We start from the raw sequence: 10,601 nt of genomic DNA on the forward strand, positions 1-10,601 counted from the left end.
ATTCATGTATAAGGACTTCCAAACACTTGGCCATCTCAACTAGCCATTCATGCTCTTGGAACTTCTATTTCAGATTGTGTTGGTAAACGCTGGCCCATCCTCTGTGCAAATGGAAAGGCTTGAACACCACCTAATTTGTTTATGTGGCACTCAGCAGTAATGTTGGATGGTCCGCTGTTTGAATTGTGGCTGCATCATTTACCCATAATGGATATTGGCCAGGGCATATTTTGCATTTATTTATATAATCTGTGCTGCAATTGACGCTTTGCTGCAGTTGCCGTTACCACACCTGATAACCAGAAAGGAGAGATAACACTTTGTAATCCTAGGGGGTATTCTATAATTAGGGGATATTTAAAAGTAGGACTTTTTTTCTCTGTTTCTGTACAGTAATGTGGTAACTGATGCTGCAAATAACTTTAACAATTACAAATGGTATCTTACGTGAACTCTACAGCCAGAAACATGAGGTCACTCTTTGATTAAACATTTGACCTTACACAGCCCATAATCTTAATTAAATTTCATTTTTTTATAGAATGAAGTGGTTTGCATTCGAAAATATTGAAAATAGTTGATTACGGAATAAAGACAATACATGAATAAACATTTGATGATTGATCATAAATTAAACATCACAATTTTCAATCAAAGAAGAAAGAAGAAAGGAAATTACAGCACAGGTACAGGCCCTTCGGCCCTCCAATCTTGCACCAACCATGCTGCCCCTTTTGAACTAAAATCCCCTACCCTTCTGGGGACCATATCCCTTTTCCCATCTATTCATCTATTTTCAAGATGCCCCTTAAAGTCAATCTTTATGATTGTTACTATAAAATTATTGTATCATAAGTTACTCCTTTCCTCAGCTTGGTATGGCTCCAGCTCCGACCAGGACCGCAAGAAACTACAAAGGTTGTGAACATAGCCCAGCTCATCATGCAAACCAGCCTCCCATCCATTGACTCTGTCTACACTTCCCACTGCCTCAGGAAAGCAGCCAGCATAACCAAGGACCCCATGCACCCCGGATATACTTTCTTCCACCTTCTTCCTTCGGCAAAAAAATCCAAACTTCTCAAGATCACATTCCTTTCGACTCAAGAACAGCTTCTTCCCTGCCGCCATCAAACTCTTGAATGAATCTACCATATATTAAGCTGACCCTAGCTATGACTGTAACACTATATTCTGCATCCTCTCCATTCATTCTCCCCCATGTACTTTATGAACAGGATGCTTTTTCTGTGTAGCGCACAAGTAACAATACTAGGGGGCAACATGGTGGCTCAATGGTTAGCACCACTGCCTCACAATGCCAAGGACCCAGGTTCAATTCCTGGCTTGGGTCACTGTCTGTGTGGAGTCTGCACGTTCTCCCCATGTTGGTGTGGATTCCTCTGGGTGCTCTGGTTTCCTCCCACAGTCTGAAAGATGTCTGGTCAGGTGCATTGGCAATGCTAAATTCTCCCTCAGTATACCTGAACAGATGCTGGAGTGTGACGACTAAGGGATTTTCACAGTAACTTCATTGCAGTGTTAATGTCAGCCTACTTGTGACACTAATAAATAGAAATTTTGCACTGTTTATCAATACATGTGACAATAATCAATCAAATTAAAGTGTGAGTTACTTCTGTAGACACTGAAGTGTCTGTGGAGTTTAAAGTGTACTGATCCTAGTTTCCCTGCTTCTCAGCATTCCAAGCGGCAGAAAGATATCTGTCATTTGCTCCTTTATCATGCACCTGTTAAGCTTGACTAGATATTTCAGCCAGATCAGTACCAACAAAAGCTGAGCTGGTCTCGCAGTTTGACAGTCTTCCCTTTGAAAAGTGTTTTTTTTTAAACTTTCATATCACCAACTGAAGTGTAAATGTAAATCTCCTCATTCCCTGATGACACTTCGGAGTTTCCATTTTGACCTAAATGTATTTGAATGCAGCACAAAATTACACACCCAGATGAGACAGCAGGAAGCTTGAACATGTAGTGTGTCTGCAATGACCAACAAGGCTACGTCTGAGAGTCCAAGCAGTCACACAATGCCTGAACTCACACTAAACTAATATATATTTAAAAAGAGGGTAACATGGCCTATATCTGTCTTTCACCTGTAACTGCAACAAGCACCATTCAACACAATAGTTTTAATAAAGTAATTCTTTAAATGCCAGAGTTGATGTGTTATTATTGCTACAATCTAATCACTTTCCATTGTAATTTACATGTATATAGAAACCAAACATATTTACATAAAAACATACACATGAACAGGGCACTAGGCTTTAGTCATAAATATTTTCAGGCATTGCTTAGAAACAAACCCAGTACACAGTGGCTTTCAAAAGCTGCAAACCAACACATTGACACATCTAATTTAGAATAGAACTGATGCAAACAAAACAAGACCAGCAGTGGATCACACAACAACAGAGATTGTGTTTTGTGGTTTAACTAAAATTCTACATATCTTGATCCAGATTTATTCAAAACTGTGTCACTTTTTTTGCTGTTGATCTTTATAGATGTATATTTTTAAAAAGTGCTGGAAAGGTTTGATCAACCTTGTTTAATCTGAGTGACATTTACAACATCAGATTTATAGATGTAGAGACCATGGTGCAATATAAACATTAAATAGAAATGAATGGCACTGAGGAGGGAGAACTGGCTCTCACTTTTCACTGATGGCGTGGGTAGGGATTATGATGAGCAGAGGTGCAACTGAATCCTGAGAAAGTGGTTTCCCAAGATATTTTAAGTTTAGATTATGAATTCTTTGAACTCCAGATGAAAACATATTTGAAAAAACACCATCCAATATTTCATGGTCATTCATCAAATCAACCAGGACAAAAACAAGGGAGAAACACAACATCAAGTTCCATCAACTCCACAGCACATTTGACCTATTCTGAGTTTAACACTGCAAATATTTTAACAAATATTTTCAAATGTTTGCAAATATCCATTACAAAAAACAAACGAGGTGACAAAAGATATGTTTTACTCGTGAAACTTTTCAATGCATTTCTATCTCTGGGTAATGGTTGGCAAATCAACTCATTTAAAAATCTTCAAGTAATTTGATTTGATTTATTATCGTCACATATATTGGAATACAGTGAAAAGTATTGTTTCTTGTATGTTATACAGACAAAACATACTGTTCATAGAGTACATTGGGGAGAAGGAAAGGAATATAGTGTTCAGCCAGCAGTAGGGAAACTTCAGTTGCAAGCAATAAAATAACTAACTTTAGAGAATAAATCAAAGGAAAATGTTTAATAAAAAAACTTTGTTTTTTAATTTTTTAAAAATCCAATTCAATCAAATCAAGTCCAATTCAGAGTCTCAACAAGTCTCCTGTCTTGAGCTTGATCTACATGATCCAAGCTGATTGGAGTAGGCATAACTCCTCTTCCAAGTCTTGATCTCATTTCCATCTTAGCTAAAAGGCCAAGATGCCGCATTTAAAAATTGCTTCAAATGAAGCTAAAATGTAACCTAACGACTTCAACCAAGTACACCATGTCGATACTACACTTGATCTTAGCCAGAAAGCCAAAAGATTTAATAAAAAAACTTTGTTATTCCAGCACTTGGGGCTACACCATAAGCCATAGAAGCTCCCCACAATTCCCATCTGCTTTCTAGATATACAGGGTCAACCAGTCAGCTGACCCTCACAGCATGTTACCATTGGTTACATTATAACAAATGCCAATGTTGTCATTGGTTACATTATAACATATAGTGTTACATAGTCATAGCTAGGATGTAGAGATCAGCTTAAAAAAGGTTCAAAAGTCTGATGGTAGCAGGGAAGAAACTGATCTTGATTCAGTTGGTATGTGACCTCAGACTTCTGTATCGTTTTCCAAATGGAAGAAGGTGGAAGAGAGTCTGTCCAGGGGTGTGGTGGGGTCCTTGATTATGCTGATTGCTTTTCTGAGACAGAAGCAAGTGTAGACAGAGTCAATGATTTGCATAATGGACTGGGCTATGTTCACAACTCTTGTAGTTTCTTGCGATCTTAGTCAGAGCAGAGCCATACCAAACTGTGATACATCTAAAAAGAATGCTTTCTATGATGCATCTGTAAAATTTGCACCATAGTGCCAAGTGACCTGAAAATGGTCATAGGGTGTGACCAGCCTGTGTCCATTCGTTCCGATACAGGGAGCATGCAAAGTATGTGCTACCTGCTCACGTATACAACAGTAGCATGCAACCAGTGATAAGTTGCATGTGGCTGCGTGCCTGGGCAAAATTGTCAGTGCCATCACAAGTTCACATTAGCTACACGTTAGCCTTCTTCACCCAAAGAATGAAAGGCAGACTTAAATGGGAGGTGCATTTTGACTGAGCATCATTTTAGCAGGAAGATCCCAAAGGGAAAGAGACTAGAATGGCAGAGTGGGCTCTAAGATTTTCAACGTCGAACTGAAGGCCTTAGTGCAGGATGTTCAAAGAAAATGAGAGGTTTCCTATCCACAGAGGAATGGAGATCCCTCCAGACAGACATTGTAAAGTCAATGGGAGCAGGAAGCCAATCACTGTCAGTGCTAGCAGTCTAGCCCTAAGAATCTGGATAAGGTGATGCAAGGCATTTAATGACCACACAAATGATTAAGGTCAGTGAATGCTTCTAGCAGTCCTTATATCTGAATCACTAGCCTCGTGCACTGCTCAGTGTTAATGTTGATCATAAAACACTGTCATTTGCTCTCAGACTCGCAGCCCAGCTTGGAACTGACACTGCGAAACAGTACAGTGAAAGTTTACCAGTCTGATTCCGGGGATGGCAGGACCGATTAATGAGGAGAGGCTAATTAGGTTAGGATTGTTTTTGCTGGAGTTCAGACAAATGAGGGGGAATCTCGTAGAGACTTATGAAATTCTAACAGGATAGATACAGGGAGAATGTTCCTGATGGTGGGGTAGTCCAGAACCAGGGTTCACAGCCTGAGGATTCAGAGGAGACCATTTATGATGGAACCAAGGTGACATTTCTTCACCCAAAGAGTGGTGAGCCTGTGGAATTCATTACCACAGGAAGTAGTTGATGCCAAAACATTGAATGTATCCAAAGATGGCTAGATCTAGCACTTAGGGCAAATGGGATGAAAGGTTATGGGAAGAAAGCAGGATTATGCGATTGAGTTGGATGATCAGCCATGATCATGATGAATGGTGGAGCAGACTCAAAGGGCTGAATGGCCTCCTCCTGGTCCTATCTTCTATGACACAGTGAGAATTTTAGAGAGCAGTTTAGAGGTGGGATTTGAATGTGCTCAGTCACAGAGTCTGAAGGGCCAGCATCCAGGGCAAAGAGAAAAGGAAGCATAGGTTCCAGCTCACCACTGGGTATGGTTGCAAACTGTGCTACAACAGCCTCTAGTGAGGAATTGACAGGATGTTGTAGAGAACTGACAGATAGGAACACGGAAGTGTTTGATGCATTGGCAGACCTGTCAAAATGTTTCTACCCACTGCCAACGGGCATTGAGGAACCCAGCACCAAATTGCAGAGGCTTTATGTGGAACCTTCTCAGCCTTTTGGCTAAGAATGAAGGTCAGATCAAGGCCAGGATGGGGTGCAATGCCTCATCTTGACAGCTTGAATTTTGTTTGTCTTTCTTGTGGGGACCATGAATTGGGTTCAATTTGAATTTGGATTTTGGAGCAAACAAAGAGATGGATTCCGGCTGGTCCATTCTGCAAACTGATTTTGTAACTTTAAAATTGAAATAAAAAATTAGAAAAAAAAGCTTTGAGCAGAAACTAAAGGCCACCCTCTCCAGTGTGGAAATGGTGATCAATTCCACTGGAAACACAAAAGCCAAATGCTCTCAATGCTGGTAAGCTGAAATTAAACGCAGAAAATGATAAGCCATCAACTGGAATTGTTGACTCTGTTTCTCTGTCTACAAGATGCTGCCAGCTCTGTTGAGCTTTTTTTTTGATCCATTACCATGATTGCAGACTAAACCATAATGCAGCATTTGAGAGGTAATATCTCAACTTCCATCGCAGTGTAAGTCAAATAATATCTATGTGCTACTCCTGCAAGCTCAGCTTGCTGCTACAATTACTCAGACTACTGCCATCCTGGCCGCGGTTACCTGTAGACAAAGGCCTGAGACTACTGGGAAAGTAGCTCCCAGAGAAGTCACGCCAAAGACAATCCACAGGCACAATAAGGTTTACTTGAAGAACTGTGCTCCTCGCACTCTGGCCCCCAAGCAGCTGTAGGGGCGGCTTCCCAGGCAGGTCGCTTCACCCTCTGGGTCACCTGACCTATCCTCTTAAAGGGGCTACGCCCCCTCCCCAAACACAACAAAAGGCTTGCAACATCAAAGAGCAGTCCAGCAATCTGTCTTTCAGCACCAACTACTAGGATTGCTGAGGTGCTGCCTTTTGGGATTGGCAGAGGGATCAGGAAGCACGAACTTGCACTGACCTCTCTCAACTTGCACCACTGCAACTATGCAGACACCCCATGCCAAGGTAGTGCAGTCCAAAGCTGGGGCTTGTCTGACCACAGCTGCATGAGGTTGTCCTCCAAGACAAATGGCGTGCTTCCATTCTGAGGTTTGGCAGCATTCTTCAGCCCTGCTTCAGCTATTGGATAGCACTGCCGAGGAGAACTGGGATAGGCAAAAGCATAGGGAAGGCAGACACTGAGGGCACTCACAGAGGTGACTAACTGACTTTTACATGGAATATTGGATGGTTTGATTGATAAAGTGATTTGTTTTGGTTTCAGTTTGTAGTGATTTTTATTTCAGCATTGTGGCCAAGTGGGTCAATAACAGAAGGAAGGTAAGGTAAAGAATGAATGGAGAATTACAATCACTTTCATTGAATCCATAGTTGGCAGAACCAAAAACTTGTCCATATTTTCTATATTTCTACTGGGGTGAAAGGGATCGTGGGATATGGGGGAGCGGGCAGGATCAGAATATTGATTTGGATGATCAGCCATGATCAAAATGACTGGTGGCACAGGCCCAAAGGGCCAAATGGCCAACTCCTGTTCCTATTTTTCCATGTTTCTTCCTCCTCTTCACCAGTTGGGCTTTGACAGAGTGAATCCTTTGTAGTTGTTGTATATCTCTGAATTTATATACGTCACCCAAAAAGTGATGTATATGCAGTCATGGGCACCTTACACAATGGGAATTTGTTATCCTGGCATTGCCAAGTGCTTACTCCACCTGTATCTGCCTGGAAAGAGAGAATGTAATATCTTCCCCTCTCTTTACTTACAGAACGTCAGCGACTTCCCTTATATGGAAGTAGAAGATGTGCTGCAAGATACTAAAACATTGCCTGTTCTAGCCTGGAAGGAGTTCAACATGAAGAAATTGAAGATTATGGTCACTTTTACAGCTACTGGCAATGCCATCCTCACCCAGCTCTGAGATTCAGTTCCACCTGCAGCAGGTGACAGATTCAGTGAACCCATGCTTAGTGAAATGGTAATGGCACACACACCATTCCTTGCTGAGATAGAAATAGGAGAATTGCTTCCCAAAGAGTCTGGAGGGATGTGATGTCCTGATGAGAACCCTTGTCCTCCCTCTCCTTCCTCTTTAAGAAGCTTGTTCCCTTCCAGTGTCACCTTTGCTCATTCTCTCCTACCCTGCTGCAGGTCCAGAGGTTAGAAATTTCAATAAACCTGACTGGGAGCGAGTGATATGGGCAGAATCCTTGAGGTGAGGTCAAAGCCCCCATTACATGCTGCACCATTTTCTGTCGACTTCACTAACGTTAAGTAGCAGTATAACCATCCAAACCTAAAGTTAGCAGAACAAAAATCAACTAATCAGAAGGTACCATAGAGTGATAGAGTTCCTACAGTCTAGAAGGAGGCCATTCGACCCATCAAAACTGCACCGATTTCCCGAAAGACCATCTTACCCAAGCCTCAGATCCAATTTATCACCTAACCCCATGCATTTACCATGGCCAATCCTAATCTACAGATCTTTGGACTGTGGGAGGAAACTAGAGCACCTGGGGGAAACCCACCCAGAAATAGAGAGAATGTGCAAACTCCATATAGACAGTCTCCCACAGTCGGACTCGAACCCTGGTGCTGTGAGGCAGCAATGCTAACCCCTGTGCCACCATGCTGCCCTCAAAGTAGTTGATTATTCCATTAAATAGTGCTGGTATTGGGCATCTCTTCTCCTGCTGCACACATGTTCAGCTTTGCGAGATGAAGAAAGGGCATTAGCTGGAGGATGGCACAGTGGTTAGCACCGCCTCCTCACAATGCCAGGGACCCAGGTTCAACTCCAACCTTGGGTGACTGTGTGGAGTTTGCACATTCTCCCAGTGTCTGCATAGGTTTCCACCAGGTGCTCTGGTTTCCCCCACACTACAAAGATGTGCAGGTTAGGTGGAATGACCACACTAAATTTCACCTTAATGTCAGGTGTGCTAGCAGGGTAAATATGTGGGGTTAGGGAGATATGGCCTGAATGGGACTGTTATTAGTACAGGCTCGATGGGCCAAATGGCCTCCTTCTCTGGGATTCTATGATTTTATTTTTTCACTGGAAAGACAGAGGCTGAGGGGAGACCTGATTGAGGTCTATGAAATTTTGACAGGCATAGACAGGGTGAGTAGTCAGAGGCCTTTTCCAAGGATGGAAGTTTCAATTACAAGGGGGCACAGGTTCAAGGCGAGAGGGAGAAAGTTTAAGGGAGACCTGTAGGGAACATTTTTCACACAGAGTAGTGGATGCCTGGAATGTGGTGCCAGAGGAAGTGTTGGAAGCAGGCACATTAGCCACATTTAAAAGAGATCTGGATGGGTACATTAATAGAGAGGAAATAGAGGGATATGGACCGAGTAAGGGTAGAAGTTTTTTTTAGTTAAGTTAGGGCATCAGGCTTGGAGGTCCAAAGGGCCTGTTCCTGTGCTGTACTTTTATTTGTTCTTTGTTCTTTGAAAATGGCTCTGCTACAGTCAAATTAACATTACATGCTGAGTGATGTCTTAATCGGCCTACTTCCAGCACAAATGACCTGCCCAAAATGGCATCTGGCGCAGCCAGCACCAGAAGCATGCACACAATGTGAGGACACCATTTTGGATCCAAAAAGGCACCTGTAGCACTGAAAACATGGGCGCTATACAATCAATTCTACCAGCCTGGGAAGTAATCTGTGGATTAGAATTCTACTTGTGTCAGACATATGTACGAAAATTAACTGTCAAGTAAAATTAAGCTTGATATGGATTTTCAAAAACTGGCTCTATCTGTTTGCTTCACAGTTAAGTTGTGCATTGTTAAGTAAGAAATTAAAAATTATCAGATAGTATCTCAATCATTATGGGAATGATATATATGAATAAATGTATGTCTATTTAAAAGCCGTGCTTTCTTTAATTTTAGAAGGTAAGAATTAACACACAAAAGCAAAATCAGAGAACAGCTGCTTACATTACAAAGGCTGTGTCATCCTAAGATGTTCATTTTTACATCAATCAACATGAAGCATGGCTTGAAGAAGTACCTTTGTTGCGGGGAGTGGGGGAGGTGGGGTGCAGGGGGTTTTTGGTGATGGTTGGAATAAAGTTTACTTTTGTGAAAAGGAACTAACATAGTCTGGAATCTTACCCTAATCCTTGTTTTGAGTTGACTGATGTAGATCGGATTAGTAAGACTTACCTACCACCCACCAAACATAACTTCTAAAACAACTCGACAGAGTCTGTGAAGTCCAGCACGCACGTACTACTATACTACAGACAGAAAATAACACTAAGCATTGGACATACATCTTACATTGTATGTAACACATACAAAAAGAGATGATTCCACTTGGCAAAGGTTAATAGCATTTCAATAAATAAAGAAGCCAAACAGATTAACTGAAATTCTTCTTTACTAATAGGTTTAATTAAAGCCTGTCTTCTTTTGCAATCATATAATTCCACAAGATGTAATTTCATTGAAAAATAATGAACAAATGCTACCTTCCACACTTTCTTATAGCAGCTGTTTAGAGCACAACTGTATCCATGAATGAGTGAAAACCAGAAAAGTTTTTTCCACAGTTGAGACCTTTCATATGGTGATAGACACTGTGATGGAGCATTAAGTCATGCTTGGTTGGCAAGGGTAGACTGCAGATAAGCAGTGAATGAGGTTTGTGTCATTGGTAAACGCAGTCTGCAGGACTGAGTCAATCTGTAAGAATTAAGAAAACATTGACAAGTTACAAGAAAAGTGTCAAGGTTGGACTTGAATATTACTGTGAATGAACACAGCAATATTTTGGATTGACGGTAACACTTTTATTTGTAATAGCTGCATTTCAGTTCTTAATATAGAATTGCATAGAATATACAGTCCAAAAACAGGCTATTCAGCCCTAAACAGTGCTGGTGATTATATTCCACACAAGTCTTCTCTCATTCCATCTGTCTTTCAGCAGATCTGTCTAAGGCCTATTGTTTTTGAAAGTATCTAAACTATTCATCTTAATGGTTTCTTGTGGAATGAGTTCCACATTTAAACTATTGCCTGAGTAAAGGAATTTCTTCTTATTTCTGGTGGTACAGTGGTTAG

The 10,601-nt window shown here is 41.3% G+C and overlaps 1 long non-coding RNA gene across 1 annotated transcript in view; it reads left to right on the plus strand.

The window, feature by feature from the left end:
- Window positions 1–9,457, plus strand: part of LOC145352250 (uncharacterized) — a 184,337-nt gene extending 174,880 nt beyond the window's left edge. The window contains exon 4 of the long non-coding RNA XR_013888522.1: window positions 7,284–9,457. This is a non-coding gene — a long non-coding RNA (uncharacterized LOC145352250). The remainder of the gene's footprint in view (window positions 1–7,283) is intronic.
- Window positions 9,458–10,601: the final 1,144 nt, after the last annotated feature.

This window comes from Carcharhinus amblyrhynchos, chromosome 14 (assembly GCF_965287045.1).
Source record: "Carcharhinus amblyrhynchos chromosome 14, sCarAmb.v2.hapA, whole genome shotgun sequence".
Classification (NCBI taxonomy): Eukaryota; Metazoa; Chordata; class Chondrichthyes; order Carcharhiniformes; family Carcharhinidae; genus Carcharhinus; species Carcharhinus amblyrhynchos.